This window comes from Cricetulus griseus, chromosome 2, assembly GCF_003668045.3.
Source record: "Cricetulus griseus strain 17A/GY chromosome 2, alternate assembly CriGri-PICRH-1.0, whole genome shotgun sequence".
Taxonomy (NCBI): Eukaryota; Metazoa; Chordata; class Mammalia; order Rodentia; family Cricetidae; genus Cricetulus; species Cricetulus griseus.
Window position 1 is genome coordinate 380,322,474 of NC_048595.1, and position 27,034 is coordinate 380,349,507.

Genomic DNA, 27,034 nt, shown 5'->3' on the forward strand with positions numbered 1-27,034 from the left:
CCCCCCCACACACACTTTAAGATATCTTAAGATCTTCTGATCAGTCTTGAACAGTCTTGAACAATGACAGACAGAGGGCTATGGGTACACAAGAGAGATATGTCACAAAGGAGTAGAGATCTGGGCTGCCAACTGGGGTACTAGTGTTTCAAAGTATTCTGTGTACTTCTCCTGTGACTCCCCTCTGCTCCAGCCTCTGAGAGGACTACCACAGCTCACTGTCAAGCCACATCAAACACTTCCCTGGAGACTCCAGTTCAGGGTACCTGCTCAGTCAGTGACCTCTTTCTTATGATGTCAGCTCCCACTCAAGGGCTACACTTCAACTCCCAGAAAAGTCACATGGACCCAAATGAGTCAGAAGGACTCTTTTGGACAAAGTGGGGAAGAATATAGAATGGGTCAGGAGGTTGCCCTTTATTCAGGGGGACGGAAAATGGGAACATTCACCAAGGGCTGGCATGAGAGGAAGAAGGAGTGAGCTCTGTCTGCAGAGCGGATGGCTGCTGCAGCAGGTTCCCAGGAGCAGACAAAGGGCATTATTAACAACACATGAGTCAGAGTGTCCCAGGTCAGCCCCTCTAGCTCCTTCCAACCCCTCCACTTTGAGACAACCCCTCTAGAAGCAGGACTTCCTGTCACACAAAGGGCCTCTGTGGGCCTGTGTTCACAGAGGAGGAGTGGATGCTTTTCCTGTGCACAGGCGGCAGTTTCAGAGGCCCTGCCCCACAGAAAAGTCTGACAAAGCAGATGCCCCTAGGAGCTGCAGCTCTGCCTGGGAGGTGACAGTCACTTAGTGGAAAATTAGAAACAGCAAGAGAAGGATAATGCCACAATACATGACTTGGCTTTCTGAAATCTGTGACTTCGATTCTCCACAAGCCCACACCTTCTGGTGGTCTGATCACATCAGGCAAAATACTGAGGCCCGAGACAATGTTCATCTGAAAAATGGAATCCAGTCTGCCTTGGAGGCTGTGTGGAACCAGCAGCATTCTGCTGGGGAAGGGGGGTGCGCTTCCTGAGCAGTGGCAACTGGATAACCATGCCTGTTGCCAGGTCCCTAGCACCAAGGGCTCTGTTCTTACAGGGCTCACAATCACAGAAAGGACTTCTTCTAGCACGGTGGGCAACCTCTTCCAATGAAGAAAGGGCTGTGTAAAAACACCATGGGACACAGACAGAGTGTTCAAAGCAGGAATCTCACTGGGAAGCCATAGGCTGAAGGAGTGGGCAGGTGGGCGTCCCAGGAGAAGGAATCTGTATGACAACAAAAGTTGTGCAGCACACAATTTAGCTTTTTAAGGTTTTTTAAGCCTATTTGGTGGAGAGGGGGTTATTATTTACAAATGGCAATCTACATGGGCCAGACACCAGCCTGAGTCACCAAGCCACCAGAAGTGACTTATATTCCATCTACCTACCATAAATTTTCAACAGAAAACAGCACTTCGGGTTCAAAGGCCCTTCCACAAGAATAATAGAAAATGCAAGAAAATCATGGCAATACCACACCTTTCAGAAGTTGTCTCCAGAAAGGAACTGCTCAAATATTTCTCTAGTCCCATACTTTTGAAGCTTAAGCCCCCACACAGAGAGGGGGGGGGAGGGAGGAGAAGGAGGAGGAGGAGAAGAAGAATTGTTTTTTTAAGCGTTGTGTAGGCATTGTTAAATGCAACTACAATGCCACTTTCTCAAGAACCCATTCTGCTCATCTGCACGTACCAACTGAAGCTCACAGCATCCCATCCCAGAGAAGAGTGCTGGGCCAGTTTGCAGCTGGTACTTGCAACACACTGAAAACTAAAGAAGGCAGAGAGAAGAGAGATAGAGAAAGAGGTGGAGAGAGGGAGAAGGAAGGGAGGGAAGGAGGGAGTGAGTGAGTGAGTTTTTACTTCATACTGATGTTAGTTCAAACAAACAAAAACCAGAAGTTTGGAACAACAGGAAACTCATGTATCAAGCAATAATCTAAAATGAGCCTAAGCAAAGCATAAATCAGTAGCAAAATCCCCTTTCCATGAGAAAAGTGAGAAGAACTGAACTCTGAGTCCTGGCAACAGCAGTGATCAGGTAAGGTTTAACTTCTGGGCTTCAATCCCATCTGTAAAATGGGGGAGCCGGGGAACAAGGCTCTATTCCATAGAGAAAGTTACAAATTTAAATGACACAGTAAGTGTGAATGCCTACATGTCTGAGGCACTTCACAAATGCAGGTCTCTCATGCTCTCAACCTGATGATCCTTAGCATAACTGTCAGCCCCTTTGGCCACAGCCTACCCTCAGGGCAGATGTCATTTTGCAAGCAGTGCATAATAAGCACCTTGCACATGTTCTCTGAAGAAGCTGTACCCACAGATCCACTCTAAAGCTGGTGCGGACTGCTTCAATTTGGCTGGCTAGAGCACTGTGATTCTGTTGAGATGCTATAGGAAAGACCAGGGCTAACTTAGACCCTTTAGTGGCTGTCTCTCTTAACTTTTGCATCTGACTTAACATATCTGACCAACAGATATACTTCTCAGGATGTATGGCTTAGCTAACCTTTAGGCCCCAAGCCTAAAGCAAAGGATGCTATGACATCTGGAACCTACAGAAGAGACTTCCCACTTTGGCTGTGAGCTGCCTACCTGATGCTCCTACTGGCATAACCAGCAAATGTACTGTTCTGTAACTATGCAAGCTCATGTACAGGGGATTCTGAGTAGAATTTCCTTATCTTCTTTAAAGCACAACTGTTACTAAACAGTGACAACTCCAGGACACAAGACCATCACCATCAATTCACACACTGCCACCCTAGTAAACATTTCCTAGTGATCATAGTATTAAGGAGAAAAAGGAATCCCATTTCCACCCACAGCAAAATGCCTAATTACTGTACTTGCCTCACCAAGTATTATCTGAGGAGTCCATCACAACCTCGATTACAATACACAGCTTTTCTTTCCTCCTCCTTCTCTTCTCCCTGTCTCCTCCCTACTCACTTTCCCATACTCAATAAAAAAATGTATTGGTTTAAGAAACAGCCTGAGCCAGGCATAGTGGCACATGCCTTCAGTCCCAGCATTGGGGAGGAACAGCAGGCAGCTCTACATAGTGAGTTTCAGGACAGCCAGGGCTATGTAGATAGATAGATAGATAGATAGATAGATAGATAGATAGATAGATAGACAGACAGACAGACAGACAGATAGATAGAGCCTGTGCCCCATTTTTTTTTACATATTTTCAATAAAAATTTTAATTTATTATGAAAGTCACAGAGACCCTCAAAAATGAAGGGGAGAAATAGAAGGGCAGCAATAGTAGAAAGAGATACATTTAAGGGCAAGAGAAATCAATATTTAAGGGTAATTTTTCAGAATAACCAAAAACACTAAATTACAGATTATGGAAGCCAAATAGGACCAAACAAGACTTTTAAAATAACTGCACAGAGTCAATTTAAATTGCAGAACCATGAAAATACAGAGAAAATCACAAAAGCAGTCAGAGAAAGCTACAGTTTGCTCTCAGAGAGTCCCAACTAGACCAGCAGCAACAGTGAGATGCAGAAACACTGGAGTGAGCCATACCGTGCTGAGTAATGACAAGTGCCTAGTACGAACCCATGCCCAGCAAACCCAGTTTGTCAGAGTTAGACCTTTCAGACATGTACACCACCCAAAAGCCCTGCAGAAAGGACCCTAAAGAATGTGCTCCTGACAATTCTCCTGGGTGCATGCTCAGATGAGAGGGGTACCACTCTGGAGACAGTAAGGATGGTCCCCTCCAGGTAGAGAGGGAATGATTAAAACTGATTGGCTGAGAGTGGTGAGGGGAGCTGTTAGATACTAGGAGACAAAAGAAGGCCACCAAGCCCAAGAGCCTTAGCTAGCACACTAAAGAGGACTCTGGACCTTCTTCAGAGTCAGCCGTGGGGATGGATGGACTAGATCTGAAGCCAACAGAGGAGAATTCTCTTGGACAGAGTGGAGAACAATCTCCAGCCTCAGGACTTGGGTCATCCAGCATGGCACTCACCAATTCTTCAACACGGGATGGTTCAAATGAGAAACTGACTTGACCTTCTAACATAAACAGACACAAGAAGCTAATAGCACAACAGATGGTAAAGCCTCAAAGAGAAATGAAGAACACAGAAGTAGCTTAAGATGGAAAATAACTGCTCTGGGCCATGTAAATAGGAGGTGGGTGACTAAAGCACATAAACTCTAGAGCAGTGGTTCTCAACCTTCCCAAGGCTGTGACCCTTTAGTACAGTCCCTCATGTTATGGTGACCCCAACCATAAAATTATTCTCATTGTTACTTCATAACTGTAATTTTGTTACTGTTATGAATTGTAATGTAAATATTTTTGGAGGTAGGGGTTTTCCAATGAAGTTGCGACCCACAGATTGAGAATCCCTGCACTAAAATGTGGTGACTTCTTTCTGACTTCCACGATGTTGTTCCCTCTGGGTCTGCTTCTGCCCGACAAACCCTCTCAACAAAACTCTTCACCAATCTGTAGAATAAAGTTCCTAAAGATCTCCAAGAGACTCATTATCTTGCTGTTTACAAATCTCTACTTCATTGGCCTGTGACTTTTCTCAAGTCAAACATTCAAGCCACACATGGTGGCACACACTTTCATCCTCAGTACTTGGGAGAAAAGGGCAGGTGGATCTCTGTGAATTCAAGGCCAGCCGCGTCTAAACATAAAGTTCCAGACCAGTCAGTACTACACAGCAAGAACCCATCTCAAAACAAAACAAACAAAAAAACAACAACTCAGTTTCCATTATCTATGGATGCCATGGGTCTATCTCAGTATCTACTGAAGGTTACCACAAGCCCCAATGGATAAATAAAATGAATGAAAGTGCAAGTGTACACATGAACAAATAGATACAGGCAGCCAATATCCAGGTGAACTGTCCCTCCAGGTAATGAACTAATAGATGGCTAGAAATGTGCATAGGACAACAAAAACATTGAGGAGTGGGGGCAATTATAGTTGACATAGCTTGATGTCACAGCTTTTCATCAAGCTACCTTCAACCCCCTCAAATTCAAACTTCAGTCATAACAGTTCACTAGTTGTGCTCAAAGAGTGAATTTAAAGTCTTAAAGAGTTCACTGTCAACACGATATTAATTTCTTAGTCATCTCTCCAGCCAAGAGACAGGGTCTCACTTCATAGCTCTGGCTGACCTGGAACTTAGAATGTAGATCATGCCGGCCTTGAAGTCACAGAGATCCCATCTGCCTTTGCTTCCCAAGTGATTAAAGGCATGGGACACCACATCCAGCAAGCACCTACATTTTTCAAAGAACCTAGGTCTGCAGTAACAAAATGGTAGAGCACTTGGCTAATGTGACTGAGTTTATTCCCCAACATACATGCATTGTCACACACACACACACACACACACACACACACACACACACACACACACACACACACACACACACCTACAAAAAAGAGGAATACTGCTATTCATTAGCTCACTCATTCTTTCATCCACATCATTGACTTTTTGTTTTTCCTGTTACTATCTGACATGCAAGCATGTTTCTCTTTGCCTAGCACTGAAGCCCAAGAAAGTAGCAAAGTTTCTGCTAAGTCTGAAAGGGCATTCTAACGTTATCACATGGAATAGTCTCAAGAAAGGCCCCATAACAAACATACAAGTGCAGAAGGCCCAAATGTCAGATGAACAAATTCTCAGTGATTTCAGCAGAAGCAGCATGCAGAAGTCTCACAGCTCCTGTCTTTGACTCTCCTAGGACAAAGTGAGCGAAAGCTAGGAGCAGGAAGAATGCCTGTCAGATAGTACTAGTTGACTCCAGCAAGAGATGAATCAGTTACATTATTAGGAAAAGGGAGCCAGGTAAAATATTCTTGGCTTTTATAGATTACAGTAAGTAGACATTGATTAAATTAAACTTTAAGCACAAATAAGATATCTATAAAGACATCCATTTTCAAGCTGGGCAGTGGTGGTGCATGCCTTTGATCCCAGCACTCAGGAGGCAGAAGCAAGTAGATCTCTGTGAGTTGAAGGTTAGCATGGTCTACAAAGTGAGTTCCAAGACAGGCTCCAAAACCTGTCTTGAAAAACCAAAAAAAAAAAAAGCATCCATGTTCCTGGAGTGTACATATTTGGGATTTTTTTGTTTGTTTGTTTGAGCATGGTCTTGTCAAGTCCAAAGGAAATTACAATTCCCTAAACTCCAAAGATAGTCTAACTATCCAGAAATAGCTCAACCTGGACTATAGAAGGATTTCTGAAGGTTAGATAAAGGCCAGCACTGCTCAGGAACTTGTGAAGCCGATTTCCCTCTACGAAGAGGAGTTCTTTTCCTTACCTCAAGGCAGAAGGGACTGCAGCTACAAATGGCCTGGCGCCTATCAGTGTATCAAAGCGCACACTGGCCTCCAGCCTTCCTCATTACCACAAGTACCTGTCACACATTTCAAAGTCCATGCTACCACCTCCTCCCCTACCCTAAACTCCCTCCAGCTTGCAGGCTCCCCTCCCCTCCCGACACACACACTCATTCTCCTTATAACCCTGCTGTTCTCACTGTTTTCTCTCTGCTCTGCTCCTGTTTCTCTCCCTCTGCTTTCTCATTCTCTATCCCCTCTTTCACAGGCAGTCCAGGCCATGTCCAATCTGCTGACTGTGTTCAGTCTACTTCTTTCTCTCTCTGCTCTGAACTCTTCCAAATCCCCTGGCTGTTCTCTCTCTGTATCTATAGTAAAAGCCTTCCCCTTAACCATCATGTTTATACAGACCTTCACTGTGTAGACCTGCCTCTGCCTCTTGAGTTCTGGGATTAAAGGTGTGTGCCACTACACTCAGCCTATTTCAGAAAATTTTAAAGGATTATACTCTAGACATTTTAGAAAATAAAAACACATACTGTCTACTTCCAGGGTACTAGAAGTAGGCTTTGGACAGCAGCAGGGCGCCATACCCAGGTAGATGGAGTCATTCACTGTTCTCAGCCAGTCTGTGCTTGTACCTGAATTTCAAGAAGGCTTGAACTCAGTTTTTACAGAGAACTCTTGAGAAGGCTGGGTGCTAGAGATTGAATTCAGAGCCTCACATACTCTACCCCAAGAAACTATGTTTAAAGATTATGAAAAGTAGCGAATAAATTATATTTTATTAACTAAATTGTCTCTTTATTTACATTATAATTTTTAAAAGTCTCTCATGTTGCAAAACCTGTCTTAAGATTTAAAAGCTGTTAACGTTCCCATGCAGGAACTGAAACACACAAATACTAAGAAACAGGAGCTTGTGTTCGGGGTTTTCCTGTCATGTTTCCTCTTTCAAAGAAGAACAAAGTACTTGTCCATTTCTTTTACTAAATGTGATCTTAATAGGGTTGGCAGTCTCATGTACAGATAACACATAATGGGGCTCACTTAGCTGGGACCTTATTTAGGAGAAAGGCAGGGAAAACTATGAAATAGAGGACTCTATTTTTAAGAAAAAGTATCTCTCAGAAGCAGAACTGTTGGTGCCCTTTGCATTGATAATGACCTCATTATACATTATATTCTATACTAATCTACTTTATTCATTGTGCATCTAAGCCAAACAGTACTCATCAAAAATTGTTATTTAATAAAGCTGAGTGTTTGGAAATGAAACGAAGAAATGAACTCTTGGGTCAGGGCTAAGGCTCAGTGAGAGAGCACTCCTGCCTTGCTCTGATCTGAGAGAAGAGGGGCCATCCAATATATGATATTGAGAAAGCAGACACCTATCATACAAAAGGAATGACCTAGAAAGCAGGCACCTTAAGCTTCCAGACTCAGCTAATCAGCTGTGTGACCTTGAGCGAGTCATTACACCTAAGTCTCAATTCCTTTGTCAAAATGAGAGGCCTGCCCACAACCCCTCCAAGCGCCCTCCAACTATAAATGCCAAGCTCCTACCTTTGAAACTAAGCCACCAAATAACTTAGCATGTGGGTGAGCAAGAGCCAAATAAAAAGAAGGAACAACAAAGAAAGAAGGTATATTCTCACTTACTGGTGGAGCTCTCATACCTGCAAGGCATGCTTGACTTGAAGTTATGAAACCTCCTTGTTATTTTCACAAATGCAGCACTTAAAAAATATTCAGTAGAATATTCCATGATACAGAAGGTTTGAGGAAAGAGCTGTTCAAAGCTACAAGAGCAAAAGTAAAACTGATGGGCAGACTACAGTCTAAAAGACATGCGCTATATACTGTGGGAGAGTTCCCTGTGACCCGAAAGTGCTAGGCATGCACAAATCACAGCAGGTAACACTCTAACAGCCTGCACCAGCAGAGCGCTTACAACCATACCAGGCCACTGCCTGGTTCAATGTTCATGCAATAGGTAATCCAGTAAGAATAAATCATGTAGGGAGGGCCACTTAAACAGCTGTTTTTTTTTTGTTTTAGCTTTTAATTATAATTACAGTACTACAAAAAATAAAGGGAGGAGGGAGTTGTAATTTTTCAGTTCCAGAATATGATTTTTGAGGTAAGAAATCATTTTAAATGTGTATGAGGCTGCTCAGTTTTTAAAATAGACCGTTTGCTGTCCGATAAAAACAAAGTCTCTAGCACTGGAGACAGGGTCTGAGAAATTGAGGAAGGAGCTGACTCAGACCAGGATCAGGCGGAATGCTAATTCAGGGAGCCCTCCCAGCAATTACAGTCAACTGGAAAAGCTCATTTGCTGGCTTTTTTCTCTGTGCCTATAGATTAGCTCTAGCTTTTAAGAAAAGAAACAGCATACATAATAAACATACTGTCTGAAAATCAGGAAATATGAGCCCTCTAGTAACAAACAGTAAACTCAGGTAACTCATTTAGCTAGGCAGTAGGAAAAAAATTCCACTAGAGGTATGCAAGCTGGAGGAAACCATGCTGAAGCAGTTCAAAGTGATCCACTGGGAAAGGAACCATGCGTACGTGTTCCCAGCCAGAGTCAAAGATTAGAAAACACCATCTTCATTTTTTGTTCGGGTCAAAATCTAGCACAGGACAATCAAGCATTTACTGTCATTTTCTCAGGGCATTCGGGACAAAACATTCATTCCATGCTGGTTAATGTGGAACTGGCTGAACGCTTCCATCAAGAACCTCTCAAACTAGGTAAGCTTCCTTCCAAGGTGAGACTGCTGTTAATCACACGGACAAAAATAAGTATAGAAATTCTACTTCCAGGCAGGTCTACCTTAAGGAGCACTCACGTTTCTGTCAGACGCTGGCTGCAACCGCCTAACTTTGCAGATCGGATCAGTACCTGCCTCCTTCCGACCCTGCTGGTAGGTCTGACCTCCCTCTCCCAGCCGAATTCTCCCAGCACATTTCATCATTTCCTGTTGGCTGCTGAGATAAGGTCATTCCTCACACTGCTGCATTCACAGCCCAAGCACCAGGTTCTGACTGCGGCTGGCTCCTGCCTGCCTGGGCCATCACACAACAGCTCTCTTTTCAGAAAGAGACCCCAGGAATCTCAGCATTCCCTGAAAACCAGAGAAAGGAAGTCTGGCAACAAAGTCATACTGCTTCTCCAAACCAAAGCGTGTGCTCCCAAACTTACATGACAGACTCGCCTTGTCTTTAGAGTCCTACCACTTAGAACAGAAAAAAGCATGCTCTTTATCTCAGGGGCAGATATAAAGTGGCCAGTGTTCCCCAAGTTTGTTTCGGTGGGTGGGATAACCTTAGTGTCTGAACATTAGAACTCTCCTCCTATGCTGAACTCTCCAACACAAAGGAGCTTGTTAGTGGAAGACAATGGGGATATAGAGGGCAGGAAGGGGACAGGTAGGGAACAACAGCCTCCTAAGAAGAAGGGTATACAAATAAATATGCAAGGTGAACACAGTAAAAACCAAAAGCCACCCCATTTCTTCAACTCTGATAAACAACTAAAAGTAAAAGGAAAAACAATGTTAAAATTTTGGGTACCTTGTGCACAAGGGGGAAACCCCACCAAATTGGGCTGTGGGGATGAGGACAGAGAAGTGGGAAAGAACAGACTTTGCAGAGCTTATGAGTTTCTGGTTCTTTTTCTTTTTCTTTTTTTTTTTTTTTTTTGCCACCCTCTCAGTACTTGAGACAGAAACAGGGACTCACAAGGGAAAAAGACCCAGGCCTGTTTTCTGGGTCTTGAACTAATTGCATACATACTGTGTGTGTGAAAATCCATGTACTCTGGACACTTTCATGTACACATATTATTTGTCAATAAAGATTTTTTAAATTATATGCAAGATGGCTCAGCAGGAGGGGAAACTGTCACCCCATGCTTCCCTCCCAGACAATTTCTATCCCTTCCATACACCCAGTTAAGACACTATGTTTAAGTGGCAGTGGCTGGAAAAGGGTCACTTTAGGACAGTTTCTACCTGAAAATATGAGCCAAGAAGAAGAATACAGTAAAATTAAATTAGATGACTGGAGAAATAATGCATTGCAAGGGAAAATGATGCACATGAACATCCGGTTATTTGTTAGTATTCCTGACGTCACGATTCACTCGAGCATGTGATTCAAAAGTCACCCAGTCTCACCTTGTACAAAGCAGTTAAATATATCTCTATCTCTGAAATCTTAACAGAAAACATCAAAAAAGACCACATCACTTAACCTTGGTGGCAGAAGGGGAAGGGGAGGCAAGGATAGGCTTCATACCTTCCATACATCTGGGTCCCTGAACTCAGCAAGCCCAAGACACAAAGCCAGGTAGTTCAGCTGGGCTGGTAGTAGAAATCTGTAACAGCCCTCTGACTACAGGGCATTAACCATTAGCATTCCAATCACCACATCTACAGAAAGGAGGCTAGATCAATCCAGCTGCCCCAGCAGAGGACACCAGGATATAGCTGTTCTAGAACAGTAGATATCAACCTGTGGATTGTTACCCCTTCCACAAATCTCTATCTCCAAAAATATTTATATTATGAATTATAACAGTAGCAAAATTAGTTATGAAATAGCAAAGAAAATAATGTTGTGGTTGGGGGGTCACCACAACACGAGGAACTGTAGTAAAGGGTCAAACCATTAGGAAGGTTGAGAACCACTGCTCTAGAAAGCCTGAGACCCATGGTCTTGTCTTTCTTCCCTTTTGCTCTTTCTTCTTCTTTCCTCCCTATCTGCTTTTCCTCCTCCTTCCTTCTTTCCCTTTAATGAGATACTGATTTGCATAGAACTGAGTGATCACATTTCTCCAGCCTTCAAGTCCCCTGTGCCCTTTGCAGCATTTCCTGGCTTGGCAAACACCGATCTATGGTTTCTGTTGCTGAAACATAATCTAGCCATACAGCCCAAACTGGACTCAAACTTGGGATCCTCCTGCCTCAACACTGGTATCTGCCTTTCTGCAGATAACACAGAATCCTAATATGAAAGTAGGAGGCACTTCATGGGCTCCTGTGTAGCTTCTGCCATCCCAGGGGGAGCATAACTCAGTAACAGAACTTCCCACCCAGGCTACTTCTGCAGCACACTGGAGACAACACTGACCATGAACTGCATCACAAAGTACTGGAGTCAAGGAAGAAACTTTGTAACATTTTAGCCTAATATATTTTATTGAGACTCAAACCTTAAGGTGACTATCACACACCAATGATTCTGATGAACCAAATGGCCCACTTTGTAGCCAGCATCACTCAGCTTCTCTACATTGTCACAAGAGTGCCTTGCAATGGCAGAATTCAGGTACAGGTTTAAGGCTACTAGGAAGGCAACAAAGTGATCTGTTCTTGTCTTCAAATACCAAGTAAACATTCAATTTCAGAAACTTACTATATTACTAAATAAAGTAATGTGGTGTTAGAACATTTGGAGAGGATAGTGGCTAGTTTCAAATCTTAATATTAGTCTTTACTATTTTTCAGGAACCAAGATCAAAATGAGTCATCTGGCTTGATTTCTCCTACATCCATGCCAGATTTCTAACAGCCTTTATCAGAAAATGCACCAGAACAAAGCTGAACTATCTTTGGCAAAGTTTTTTAAAAAGGTAAAATCTCTTACATAAGCTTCTTTGCTTTTCTGGCAGTTGTTCAAACATAGAGAAGGAGAGGGAAGGGGGGGTGAGAAAAAATAGAAAAAGGAAGCAGAAACACCAAACTCATTAAAGCTGAAAGTCCAACTAAGGAATGTTTCAAAGCACCAATATGAACATGTTGCCCCCATCAAGAGAAGCAATACTTGGGTTTTAAGGGTGTTGTGTACATGCACAGATGCACATATGTTCATATGTCTGCAAATACATGTATGTGTGCATGCATGTGTGAGGCCATCAGGCACTATTTTTTGAGACAAGGTCTCTCATTGTTTCATTTTGGCTGGCCTGGATCTCTCTATGCAGACCAGGCTAGCCTTGAACTCACAGAGATCTGCTTGCCTCTGCCTCCTGAGCGCTGGGATTAAAGTCTGACATTTTTTTCCTTTCTTTTTTCTTTTCTTTTCTTTCTTTCTTTTCTTTTCTTTTTTTGAGATACCAGCTCTTACTAGCCTGGAACTTGCCTAGTAGGCTAGGTTAAGTGGTCAGTAAACCCTAGAGATCTGCCTGTCTCCACCTCACCAGCAATGAGATTACAAGCATGTACCATCACATCCAGCTTTTACACATGGGTTCTGGGATCAAATTCAGGCTCTCAGCTTGCAAAGCAAGGACTTTGCCAACTGAGCTATCATCTCATCCCAACATTTGCATTTCTAAACTAACACCTTGGGGGTAAAAATGTCTTCTGGGAAAGTTAAGATGTCATATTGCCTATGACCCTGGGAAAAGAGTATGCATTCTTTGGGCAATATGCTGAAAATTGAACACAATCCAAGAAGGAAGATCTGAAGTTCAAAAAAACAAATGCCAAGTAAGGTTCAGTGAGTTTAGGGACATTTTCAGGACTAAAAGTAGGTCATGTTGTACAAACGCTTTACTGGTATGATTTTTACCCATTTACTTATATTTAAACCCACCATCTGCTATAGTTTGGCTGCTAAGGTCCCTAAAGATCATGTGTTAAAAACAGTCTTTACTGTATCACTACTGAGGGCTTGTCAAAATTTTAAGAGGGGGCATGCCCTCAGAGGGAACTATGGGACCCAGGTCTCTTTCTCTCTTTTGAATTCCAGCCATCAGGTTATCTTATGCTTTACTATACTCCTACCATAAGGTACCACCTCAACACAAGCCTAAAAGTAATGGGGCAGGGCAGTCAGTCAACTGTGCATTGAAATCTCCAAACTTTTAAGTCAAAATCACACTTTCCTCTCTATAGTAGATACATGTTACAGTGATTGTGTTAGTTACTCTCCTCAATGCTGCAACGAAATGCCTAACAAAGGCAATTTAAGGAAGGATTATGGTACAGTCCGCCATGGCAGGAAAGCATGAGACAGCTAGTCACACTGCATACCCAGTCAGGAAGCAGAGAGTTGAATACTGGTGCTCGGCTCACTTCTCTTTATTTAGTCCAGAACTCCACCCCATGGTATGGTGCCACCCACATTTAAAGTGGGTCTTCCCACATCCATAACGCAATCCAGAGATGCCCTCAAATACAGGCCCAGAGGTTTGTCTTTCAGGTGATTCTAGAGCCTATCAAGTTGGCAATTCATACTAACAGTCACAGTGATGGAGAGCTAACACTCACCAGATACTGTGTACAGAGAGTTACAAGCTAAGTAATTCGCTATTCCTGTTCTTAAGCAGCTTCAAGTCTGGTAGGGTAGATGGACAAATACCAAGAGGGTCACTGTATCTATAACAAGCACTGTATCTAGGGACCTAACAGGGAGAGGGCCAAGCTAGGCCAAGGAATAAGGAAGAAAGGTGGACAACTCCTCAGAAAAGTGATTCCCTAAGTTGAAGGGGTTACCTTCAGCAGCCACCTCCAAGGGAGAGCTGGTTACCTGCAGAGCTCCTGGCTGTAATGGCTAGTGTCTTTTAACAGAGGCAGGGAAGCAGCCAACTTTTTTTTTACCGACTAAGAACATGGGGGCCTTGGGGAGAGGGGGCCTGTTACCTCCCAATATTTCATCTTTCAAGAGATCTTACTAATAAAGTCACTTTGGGTTCAGAGAGTAGGCTCAAAAGGTAGAGAGCACTTGATGACAAGTCTGCTGACCTGAGTTCAATTCCCAGGATCCACATGATGGAACAAGAGAACTGATTTCTGAAAGTTGTCCTCTGACCTCCTTGTGCTACAGTGCATACATACATGATACTAACAATAAATAACTTTTAAACCATGTCTATATGTGTGACTATAAAGACTTAGAAAATGTATGTTGAAGTGCTAAGGTGATTTTCTTCTGAACATCTGCATTTGTATTGTACAACATGCATTTACTGAGTTTAGAAAAGAGGAATAAGCAGAGTTCCTGTCTGAGTCCTCTAACTGGACAGACATCACTGAGGCCAAGACAAAGGCCAAGCTTGTTGCTGTGCAGAGGGGCTAGGACCACTACACTTCAAAGCCCACAGGCCAGTCCCCACTCACAGGCTTTCATAGTATCCACTATTCAGGTTGATAAGGTTTTACCAACTGAAGCCTGGTGGGGAATGTCTTTGTGTATGCTGTGAATATGTTTCTCTTATTGGTTGATGAATAAAGGTGTTTGGCCACTGGACAGGCAGGATTTAGCCAGGTGGAAAATCCAAACAGGAATAGAGAAAGGTAGTAGGTGGAGTCAGGGAGATGCCATGTAGCTGCTGAGGAAAAAAGAGATCCAGGGATCACCGGTAAGCCAAGCTGGTAAGCACATAGAAATATTCAGATGAATAGAAATGGGTTAATAATTAAGAGAGAGCTAGCCAGTAAGAAGCCTAAGACATCGGCCAAACAGTTTATAATTAATATAAGCCTCTGTGTGTTTATTTGGAACTAAATGACTGTGGGACCAGGTGGGACAGAAACTACAGAAGCCTGCCATTCTGAAACCCTTGTTCCAGAGGGAGGCTTGTCACCACAGTTGGCTTTCCTGATTGTGTTACCTTCACTGGGAAAATAACAAGGCTATTCCACACCATTTACTCCAAAAAGCCAAGTGTGGGATTTCATGATCTCTTCTGGAAGAAGCATAAACCCTAGGTAAGGTTAAAACCCTCAGCTACACCCAAAGGCAGAGGCACCCAGAACAACTTGCAACTTCACATGTAGGTTCCCTAATCTCAACAGTATGAAGGAATCCCAATCAGGAGTAGGTATGAGAAGGAGATTTTCATGAATAAGTAAGTCTTACTTTACTGGATGAGCAGTATGACCGCAGGCTGGCATACTCAGCATGGTTAATGACCATCTACTGGCCAGTGTCTCTAGCCCCCAAAAGAAAACAATCTATAAAAAAAAAAAAAAAAAAAAAAAAAAAAAAAAAAAACTCAAAGAAAGCAAGGACCTTGAAATGAAGGAGGTCCCTCAGTAAACTCATAATCATACAAAGTGATCACCTGCATGTGACTAGTAATTAATGAGAATGATAGCAAGTGGCTTCCAAAGCATGAGGTCCAATCTGCAGGGTCTGTAGGCATAGTCAAGTAGCACCCCAGGTGGTTCCCTACATCCCCCTCACCCCCACTCCTGCCAGTCCTCCTCACCAAAGCCTTTGCACAGTGCTCTGCTCCAACCTGTCCCTACAATACCGTTCTTCATTCTCACCAGAGTTTCAGAGATTGTCTAGCTAACACTAAGCTGAAAACAGAAAAGGAAGTTGGTACCTCAAACTACCACATGCCATCTAGTTTATAAAAAGCTTGTTTTATGGCTGAGTGATGGTGACTTGCACACCTTTACTACTAGCACTCAGGAGGCAGAGACGGGTGAATCTCTCAAGGCCAGCCTGATCTACAGAGTGAGTCCCAGGATAGCCAGGACTACACACAGAATCCCTGCCTTCAAACAAACAAACAATTTTTTTTTTTTTTAGGATTCAGTTTTTTGTTTTTTAATAGTAGTAGTATTTTGTTCATTTTTGTCTGTTTTTTTAGTTTTTCCCTCAGACAGGTCCCAGTATGTAGCTCTGCCTGTCCTAGAACTTGCTATGTTGAATTTATGGACAATCCCTCCTTCCTCTAGAGAGCTGGGATCACAGGAGTGTGCCCCACACCAGCTTTTGACCACTGTGCACTAGGAACCCTGCAGCCATGGCCCTGTGGGAGAGATAGAAGTGCTCAAGCAGTGCTTCCTCTCGGGTCTTTCTGACCTATGGAGCATGCTCAGAACCACTAAGCCTACCAGATGCTTCAAGCTGGTTAGGGATTCAGTCATGCTTTAATTAAGTAGCCTTGGACAGGTTTCTTACAAAGCACCTTCCTATATGTGAAATAAGATAACTTCTAGAAACGGAAGCACCCACCTGGACTTTGAAGAAGTGAATAGCATGAGAGGAGTGAATTCATTCTGACTTAGATTTAAGGTAATTTTGTGGCCGAGGTCAGGACAGAGGTAAATACCTTTAACAGAACTGCCGACCACTTTCCTGGAACTTAAGCAAACGCATTACTAGTGTGGACTCCTAAGCAGATTCACCAGTGAGCCTGTTTCTTCAACTATCACAAAGACCAGTCTCTCCTACCTCCCAAGTTCCAAGAAGATGAAACGGTCTACTATGTGTTAGTTAGCTTCTCATCACAGACACTACATTTCTCTTGAGAGATGTCAGGAAGAGTCATAATTCCAAAGGATTCAGCTTCTTGGCTCTGTTTCTGGGCCTGTGGAAAGGCAGGACATCATGATGGCAGAGCAAAACTGTTTACCTCATGATAGCTTGGAAGCAAAGAAACAAAAAAGGGACAGGGCAAGATAAAGCCCCCAAGGACATGTTCTTTGTGGCATAATTCCTCCCACTAGGCTCTCCCCAAACAACATCACCAGCTGAGGGCCAAACCTTCATCATTCCAAATTGTGTGCCTACCTGCTTCTCTGTCTGTCCTTCATCTTATCCACTGTAGTGATTTGAAGGAGATAGGTCCCCACAGGCACTGGCATTTGACCATTTGGTCTCCAGTTGGTGGCGATATTTGGGGATGTCTAGAAGATGCAGCCTTGAAGGAAATATGTTACTCACAAGAGTTTAAAGGCTCACGCCGTTTCCAGTTTGTTCTTTCTGCTTTGTGCTCATGGTTCAAGATATGAGCTCTCAACATCCATGCCTCTGCCCTGCCACTATGGACTCTAACCCTCTGGAGCAGTAAGCCAAAGCAAACTCTTTCTTCCGTAAGTTGCCTTGGTCATGGTGTTTTAACATAGCAACAAAAATGTCACTCTTACCCACTAATGGCTCCACCCAATGAATGATATACAGCAATTCCACCAAGGATCAAATGCTTTTATATATCTTCTACCTACAGCACTTTTGTTTTCAGTTTCCAAGGTTAGCTTTGAACTTGAAGCAATCTTCTTGCCTCAGTTCCCCAAGTAGTGGGATTAATATAAGCCACCACATGCAACTCACACACAGGACTTTCCTATGAACGCCAGGTGATAAACACCATGACTGGCAAACTCACCTACTAACTGGATGTGGTTTGTATTTGTATTCCACCTACTTCCAAAAGATAGAGAAGGCTGCCTACTCCTGTCACTATTTCAATGAGGAGGCTTGTCCCTGAAAGCTCTTTTGTCCATGCTCTGTCTGACACCTCATCACAAAGCAGTAGATTTCTTCCTGGTGAAGGCAGAAAGCAGCTCAGATCACCCAGCTCAGATCACCCAACTGAAAGGTCATTAAGCAGCGGGGCAGTGGTGGCACACAACTTTGATCCCAGCACTCGGGAGGCAGAGGCAGGTGGATCTCTGTGAGTTCAAAGCCAGCCTCTTCTACAGAGTGAATTTCAGGACAGCCCTAACTGTTATACAGAGAAACCCTGTCTCAAAAGAAAAAAGAAAAGAAAAAGGGAAAAAGGAGAGATAGAGAGGTATTGGGGAATGGCATGTCATTAAGCAATTGAGTGTGGCTTCTTTTCCTTCCTTCCCCACCTACCATCAATGAAGGCAGTCATGTGGAACAAGTGTATCAGCTTTGCGGACCAGCTGACTTTTGGGAAGACTGAGCCTGGGCCTAGGTTGTGGATACCAGAATGAGCAAACCCACTTACAATACAAGTATTGCAGCTAAGCTACATTTTACACATCCTTTATACGATGAGCACACAGCACAAGCAACTGATTAAAATCTAAAAGATAAAATAAGAAAATAAAAAATAAAAAAAACACATGTATCCATGCACCAATAGATATGCATTAAGAAGGCTCACAGCCACAGTGCTCATTATGCTTGGACTGCTGACAGGAGAATACATTGTGGTCTGTGCATGTGATGGGGAATTTTTGTCAACGTGATTTCACCAGCAGATACCCAGATATTTGATTAAATATTCTGAATGTGTCTACAAGAGATGAGATCAACACTTTTCTTTAATTTCTTTTTTCTTTTTCGAGACAGGGTTTCTCTGTGTAACACTCGCTGTCCTGAAACTCATTCTGTAGACCAAGCTGGCCTCGAACTCACAGAAATCCACCTGCCTCTGCCTCCCAAGTGCTGGGATTAAAGGCATGAGCCACCAATGCCGGGCTTAATGTGCATTTTTTAATTGGTGTTTTGCTTGCTTGCATGTATGTCTGTGTGAGGGTATTGGATCCCCTAGAACTGGAGTTACAGACAGTTGTGAGCTGTCATGTGCATGCTGGGAATTGAACCTGTGTCCTCTGGAAGAACAGCCAGTGCTCTTTACCTCTGAGCCATCTGTCCAGCCCCCAACAAAACCATTTTAATCAGCTGATTTCAGATTGTCTTCTCCAGTTTGGGTAGGACTCATCTAATCAGCTGAGGGTCTGAGCAGAACAGAAACAGTAAGGAGATCACAGCCTGCCCACTTTCAGGCTGAAACTGCTTTACTAGCTCTACTGAGTTACAGTGCACATGGGAACTTGCCTCCATGAATGCATGAGCACATTCTTTATAAATCCCATAAACACACATGTGCTTTACATGTGAGAATGCATGTTTGCAGGCATGCACAAGGGTGCACTCACACAACTAGCTCTGTTTCTACACAGAACATTAATGCAAATTAATGCAAGAGACAATTACTTAGCAAGTAAAATTGAAGTAATCCAAAGATCACTTATGAGTCCTGCTTTATAAAGCACATAACAACACTATAGTAATCACACATATATACTTAAATATATAGTACTCTCTGGAGAGAAAAAAGAAAATCAAGAGAATGATGAAAGATCTAGACCACAATTATCTCTAGCAGGATGCACCACCTTCCCTGAAGTATACACAATGGTTTCCTTCTCAAGCTGGGAGGCTGACCCTCAGGAACTCACCAATGTGCTTCAAAAGCTAGCTATCAAGAACTATAGAAATAGCTCAGTAATAAGCATGCTTGCCTAGCTCAACTCCTCTGAGTCTATCTTAGAACCACATACACATGGAAAGATAAAATAAATATACCTTGCAAATACATCTTTCTGCTTAAAGAAATGTTTTAAATTGTATTCCAAACTGGGTGTGGTAGCGCACACCTTTAGTCCCGGCACTTAGGAAACAGAAGCAGTCCAATCTCCATGAGTTCAAGGCCAGTCTGGTCTACAAAGAGAGTTCCAGGACAACCAGACTGTTACATAGAGAAACCCTGTCTCAAAAAACCAAAAAACCGGACAGACAGTGGTGGCACACACCTTTAATCCCAGCACTCGGGAGGCAGTGGCAGGCAGATCTCTGTGAGTTCCAGACCAGTCTGGTCTCCAAGAGCTAGTTCCAGGGCAGCCTCCAAAGCCACAGAGAAACCCTGTCTCGAACCCCCCCCCCAAAAAAAAAGAAAGAAAGAAAAGAAAAACAAAACAAAACAAGACATTTCTAGACGCAAGGTTTAGTTTATTTTTACTTAGAAATGTCACAAGACAGACACAAAGAAAACCCTGCTTAGCAAATGCGGAACAGTGTTGAGACACCCCCAACTCGAAAGGTTTTCAGGCCAATCTGACAATCAAATCTGTCCAAAGCCTTCTAATTCTTAGGCCTTCCTTTCCTCTTTCATTTTGAGAACATCCACCCCCTTGTGTGGAGGTCAAAAGACAACCTACTTTCAGATCTCTCTCATTCATTTATTCTTTATTTATGGTGACCCACTGAATTTAATTAGGGTTGTTCACATGCACATAGGTGGTAGATCTTTGTTCTTGAGATCTTAAACTGAGACAGCCAACTAAACTCAAGGGAAGTGGAACCATCAAGTTTCAGAGTGATGCCCACCGAAGTTTCATCTTTAAGGAGGGTATGACTTGAGAACCTGCAAAAAATATCCATGGCTCTGCTACACAGACAGCCTGGCTTGACTTATCACCATTACCACCTCCGACTTCATCTTTTGTTTTATTTGGCATGAGCATATAGTAATATGTGTAGTAACTTGTAACTAAGAAATCTAATGAGAAACACTACAAATAGCCTTTGTTTACATGCAACAAAAAAAGGACATAGGGACCACATCAGGTTGGTGGCTAAGCTAGGAATCTACTTTCTCTTGATGACAGCAAAGCAGGGCTCCTGGCTCCCAGGTGATGACATTCCTCTGCCCTGAATTCACCCACCCACATAGGGCAGAACTCAGGGAGGTTTCCTTGTGTGCACTGACAGTAAGTTCAGGAATGCAGTCTGGCTACATTTGTGGCATTCCTAAGGATGAGGTACTACACTTCTGGCCTACTAGACTCTCCTGAGACATGGTACAAAGGTGGTTAGCATCCTGGACACAGCCTGGCCTAGTCTGTTACATCTCCATTAGGCAGGGGACTCTATGATATTCCCCAATGTAGATCCATGCCCAGCACAGTTCCTCTTCCTCCTGGCAACAGCATTTCAGTTGGGCTTTAGGGAATCCCCCACCCCTTGGAAACAATAGTCCCTCCTGGCTCCTTTTCAGGTTTCCTACATCTGCGAGGCTACCACACCCAGTATCTTCCAAGGACTAGCTTTATGCTCAGACTCCCTTAGGTCACAAAACTCTTACCAGTTTTCTATATTCTGGCAGAGAATTCTCAACCCTCTTTACCAATCCCCCTGCACTAGAACACAGACCATAAGCCTATACAAAGAACTGAAATACAACAACTCCTAAAGCATCTGAAATGCTCTTGCCATTGTCCAATGCCCAAGGACAGCAATATGTGTTTACATCTCTACCCAGGAAATGATATTCAATTAAATATAAAGAAAGTCAACTACACATAGATATCAATGGCCCTGGCCAAATGCTTTCTTCACTCTGCTCTGTGACCCTTCCTGTACATGCATTGACTTAAGGCAGTGGTTCTCAACCTCCTAATGCTGAGACACTTTAATACAGTTCCCCAATCATATACTTTATTTTCATTGCTACTTCATAAACATAATTTTGCTACTGTTATGAACCATAACATAAATATGTATTTTCCAATACTCTTAGATGACCTCTGTGAAAGGGTCCTCTGACATCACCCCAGGGGTAACAATCAACAGGTTGAGAACCACTGACTTCAGGCTTCTGCTTAACTCCAGGCACTGCCCATGAGGTATGGAACTTCCTGAGAGTAGAATCCCCTTAGCCTACAGACCACATGGAACAACAAGATCACCATGTTATCCCTAAACCTCAACCTATGACAGTTTTGTTAGTGTAAATTTCCACTTATAAATATATACACAGATAGAGCAGCTGGGAGTCGACTCAGTACATAAGCATGCTTGCACGACGACTTGAGCTGGGATCCTAGCATCTAGGTAAAAGCTAAGTTTACACATAGAACCAGCACTTATTTAGAAGATGGGAAAAGGGGTGACAACGGGAAGATGGCTGTAGCTAAGTGACCAGACACTCTAGTAGAAAACTACTGAATTCCAGGTTCAGTGAAAGACCCTATCTCAAAGGAATAAGGCAGAACACATACACATTCTCATCTCAGATTCCACACACTTGACCACACCACCTGAAGTGACCCACCCCACCCCCTTGTTGACTACAAGACTAAGGACTCCTCTAGAGCCACTGGTTACCTGGTTTTACTCACATACCACAAGTGCACAATGCAAAGGAAACATCAAGGTCACCGTGCCTGAGCCTTGGTCTTGTTCCACCTTCTACCTGGCCCAACTCTTCCACCTCCACCCCCTATACACACACACACACACACACACACACACACACACACACACACATGCACGCAAACACACAATCTGCCCCAATCGGAGGCTTTCCTTTCAAGGTCAACAATCCCTTGCCCTGAAGTCTCAGTCAAGCTGGTTTTCCCTTTTCTGTGAGTTACTACAGAAAGAGTGACCATTAGATGGGGGGTGGGGGGGAGAGATGAAAAAAGGAAGATAAGCTACCCTAGAGATTATGAAAGAGGGAAATGATGGCTGCCAAAGAGTTTGCCCAACAAAAGAGGAAAAGGACCCAGGCTCAGTAAAGTAATGCTGCTGTTGAAAGTGGCCCCTGGGCTGGAGAGATGGCTCAGAGGTAAAGAGCACTGCCGGCTCTTCCAGAGGTTCTGAGTTCAATTCCCAGCAACCACATGGTGGCTCACAGCCATCTATAATGAGATATGGTGCCCTCTTCTGGCCTGCAGAGATACATGCAAGCAGAATACTGTATACATAATAAATAAATATATCTTTAAAGAAAAAAAAGTGGCCCACTCTGGCCACCATCCCAGTCGGTTCAGAGAAAGTAGTGTTCGCTCAAATGAAACAGCTACAAGTATGAGCCAAAGGCAACATTAATCTGGTCAAATGAAATTAAACACACTAAAATGACCTTTCACTTCATGCCACTGCTCCCACTCCTTGCTGCTTACTGTTAGAACATGATTCCCCCGGCTCACAACTGGGCTGCCCATTCACACCATGGACTCATGAAAGCCTTTCCGGGACACACTATCCAGAGAACAGAGGACATGGAAACAGACAGGACCTGTTTGCATGATGTGACCACCTGATGGTCAAGACTCAAGAAACACTAAAACCCAAGTGAGAACAGGATGACCACAAGGCCCTGAGGAGGGGCTCACTGGCCTGAAGGATGAGAGGAACCAACCAGGTGAAGAACATTCCAGAGACTGAGAAGCCCTGTGCAGAGACCCTCAGAATAGGCAGCAGTCCCCTCACAGACATCTACCTCTGAAGCCCATCTCTATTCCTGGCTGCACACCCTGGGAAGACCTTCCTGAGGCTCAGGTCTGATCTTACCCCACTATCCTGTTCAGAAATTCTCAGACTCCCACAGCCTGGGCAATTAAGACACAGACTTCGTAAGTTTCATAAATACAAATGCACAGCTATATGCACATATAGATGCTAAATCTCCTCCACAAAGGCCCTGACTAACAAGTCTCTCCCTTATGGCCCACAAAGGCTGCCACACCCAATACTTAGTTCATAAGCATGGGGAGAGATGGAATCCTGAATCTGCACACAGCACACTGAGAGTAACCCAAGTTCAAATCTTGACTCTGTTACTTACTAGACATGTAAATTAATACTTATTTTTATTTATGTGTTCACATGTGTTTCTTTGCCACATGTGTGAGGGTGCCCCTAAAGGCTAGAAGGTGTTGGATCTTCTGGAGTTGGAGTTATAAGTGGTTATAAGCCACCCAATGTGGGTGCCGGGAACCAAACTTGGGACCTCCGGAAGAGCATCAAGGCTCTTAACTGATGAGCTGTGTCTCTAGCACCTAACCAGGTACGTATGACCTCTCTGAGGCCCCATTTTCTATGTACAATATGACCATGCAGAATACTTCACTGAGAATCAGAGCCCAAACATTCCTGGCTGCCTACAGGGAACTCAGGGTCCCATAGGAAGAACTCCACCTCCTCAACACAGCTGCTTTTTACCTCTGGGACTTCACTGGCTACTCATTCACCACAAGTAACTCAGGACAAACCACTTTTCATTCTAGAACAAACACTACCCCCACCCCTGCCACTGTGTTCAGACAGCGGTAGTCACACATTAAGGTCTCCAAGAATGGTACTTTAAATACCCATTTCCAAAGAATATGGGAGAGCGCAAGAAATTTGGGTATGCCAAGTAGAAAGCCCTAGGGTGTTTTTCTTTTCTTTCTTTCTTTTTTCTTTTTTTTGTTTTGTTTTTTGAGACAGGGTTTCTCTGTGTAGCTTTGAAGCCTATCCTGGCTTTCTTTTCTTTTTTACAACTACTTATTTATTTATTTATGGCTGAAAGTAGAATTGACAACAAAATAAACTTGAAGTCATGTACATGCACCCCAACCTTCTTCATCGCTCTACCCTCTTCTGTCCCCCCCCTCCCTTAGTCTCCCCTCAAACACCAGGGAGTCAAATGAGATTGCTCAAGCCTATCTCCTAGTAACTAAAAGAAGATACTATACAGTGAACTGAAATAATCTGGTTCAAAGGTCAGAACCCCAAGAGCCTGTAGGAGCGTGCCTCAGGTATGCAGACAGCCAAGCCAAGCAGGTGTAACGTTCCCAGCCAAAGTATGAAGCAGTGAGCTCCAGAGACACCGATGTTGACCATGCTAATCAACTGTGGCCCAAGCTCCACGTTCCAAAGAAATACTACAAAAACTCAAATTAGTCTTTGAATTTACCATCAGAATTCCAATAGTAGACACATTTAGAAAAGGATGCTGGGTCAGTGAGATGGCTCAGTGGGCAGACGTACTGTTAGGAAGCTCTGACAACATGAGTTCAACCCCACAAGGTGACAGGAGAGAACCAACAACTCCCAAGAGTTGTCCTTTGCCCTCCACAGGCAAACTGTGGCACATGAATTCCTGTACTCACAAACACACACTAAATGAATAGTTTGTGTTAGAGATGCCAATTTTTTAATTGTTATGAGAAAAAGATATGTATAAACTTAAAAATCCATGATCTAAAAACAAAACAAAACAAAACAAAACAAAACAAAAGACAAGGAGCTGGGCACAGTGGCTCTTAATTAGAATCCCAGTATTCAGGAGACAGAGGCCAGAGAACTGTCACAAGTGTGAAACCCCGTCTCAATAACAGGAAAGAGAAAAGGGGAGAGGCAAGTGGAAGGAAGAAAAATACAAAGACAGCTCAATCCAGACAACCACTTCTCATACAGTGAGATGGTTCCCAAGCCAAAGGTCCTCACGGTGCCATAATGCATTTGGTGATTCCATAAACATCTGCTTATGTCACTGCAGAGCTAAAAACTGGGTTCCATTTTAAAAAGACAGAACCTGCAGGCCCTCACCTTCCTCAGCAAATCCTCTGGGAAGTGAGGAGCATTACACTACAAGGCATCCTGGGAGGGGAAGATGAAGGGGCAAAGGATGAAAGGTAAGTGGAGGGAGGGAGGGAAGGAGGGAGGGAGGGGGGGGAGGGAGAGAGGGAGGGAGGGAAGGAGGGAGGGAGGGAAATCACATCTTACCTGGAGGTAGAAATGCAGGAATGTGGCAAGAAATGAGGTATACAGTGGCCATTCTACAAGACTGGGCTTTTACTGTGAGGGTTACCAGGAGTCATGAAGAACTGTAATCTGGACAGTTCGGCCCACCCCCACTGTTGACAATGAAGACCAGGATGGCTTGCTTTGAAATCACTCTTCTGAAGAGAAGTTACAGGAATAGCAAACTAATCAATTCTTTAAACTTTAACAGCCAAACGCATGCCCAAAGGCTTCTGACACATGGGCTCCTCCGAGCTTCAGTTTCCTTGTCATCTGCTCACAGGGCCATGAGGCTGGCAGAGTGCTTAGAGCAGAGGAGAGGCTCTACACCACAAATGTTGGCACTGGCAGGACCATGCCTGTGGACCACACCATACAGGTCAGGCAGACCAAGGAATGTTGAGCCTAGAGACTGCTCAGAGCCTCTGTGACCAAGAACAAACAAGAATTTCACAGTCGTCTAACTGGCAGAGAATATCAGACCATGGAGGAGCCAGGTTCCCTTAGCCAACACGCAGGTCACACCACTGTTGGGCCTCTCTCACCCAAGGTAGCCAAAACAGCCACATCCCTAGCCTAGGTGCCACCCTACTTACCCAGGCACAGAATGCTTATTGTGTCCTCACTCTCTGTCCTGGTAGGCCTCCACAATCACCTCTGGAAATGAGACACTGCCCAGAAGCCACCAAGTGGGATGTCCATAAGGCTTCTGTGTCCAGGGCTCTGTAACCTTGAGCAGGGAGAAAGCCCACATACATCTGACCAAGCATCATCCTACCCTCTAACAACTTGCTACACTATGACCCTGCTATCAGGAGTCAAATATACTCACAAAAGAAAAATACCCAGGCTACATGAAGCACAGAGACTGCTAAGCAACCAACAGGAGGAAGACACTCAAGTGCCCAGAACCATAAGTACCAGACCAATTAGAAAATTCCCCCTTAAAATTTGGGGAATACTTTATACAAAAGTGGCTCAAATGGATCACAGACCCAACTGTAAAACCCAGACCTGTAGGACCAACAAGAGATGTTTGTGACCTTGAATTAAGCAAATATTTTACATGCAACTTAGCCCAAAACACACAAACCTGCAAACATCTACTTTATCAAGTCTTAAGGCTTTTGCATTTTAAGGCAAGGAGACAGGGCAATGGCTTCCTATCCAGCAAAGACAAGGGGAAGAATAACTAGAGGAGCTACAAAACAGGAGGAGGTTGCTAGTTTGTGAGAATGGCAACAGTGTATGCCCATGTCAAATTGCATCAACCAGTATCGCTTTAAAAACAGGCAATATAGGACTGTCCATTATTACAACTCAGGCTTTTGAAATTTAGGGTGAGAACATAAAGCATTAACCTTTTTTTTTTTTTTTCCCCCGGTTTTTTTGAGACAGGGTTTCTCTGTGGCTTTGGAGGCTGCCCTGGAACTAGCTCTTGTAGACCAGGCTGGTCTGGAACTCACAGAGATCTGCCTGCCTCTGCCTCCTGAGTGCTGGGCCACCACCCCCCAGCCAGCACTAACCCTTTATGCTGTCTGATAACAACATTCTTCAAAAGCCAGCTCTGAGC

The 27,034-nt window shown here is 43.7% G+C and overlaps 1 protein-coding gene across 6 annotated transcripts in view; it reads right to left on the reverse strand.

Moving 5' to 3' along the window:
- The window catches only part of Pacsin2 (protein kinase C and casein kinase substrate in neurons 2), a 94,875-nt gene that overhangs the window by 51,071 nt on the left and 16,770 nt on the right, over positions 1 to 27,034 (reverse strand). The window contains exons 1-2 of one of the 6 annotated variants that reach the window (XM_027396115.1): positions 16,924 to 17,053; positions 16,585 to 16,720 (exon numbers count right to left, since the gene is read on the reverse strand). The exons of the other annotated variants lie outside the window; for them this stretch is intronic. The gene's annotated coding sequence lies outside the window, so the exon portion shown is untranslated. Of the gene's footprint in view, positions 1 to 16,584; positions 16,721 to 16,923; positions 17,054 to 27,034 lie in introns of those variants that run through there. 6 annotated transcript variants of the gene reach the window in all.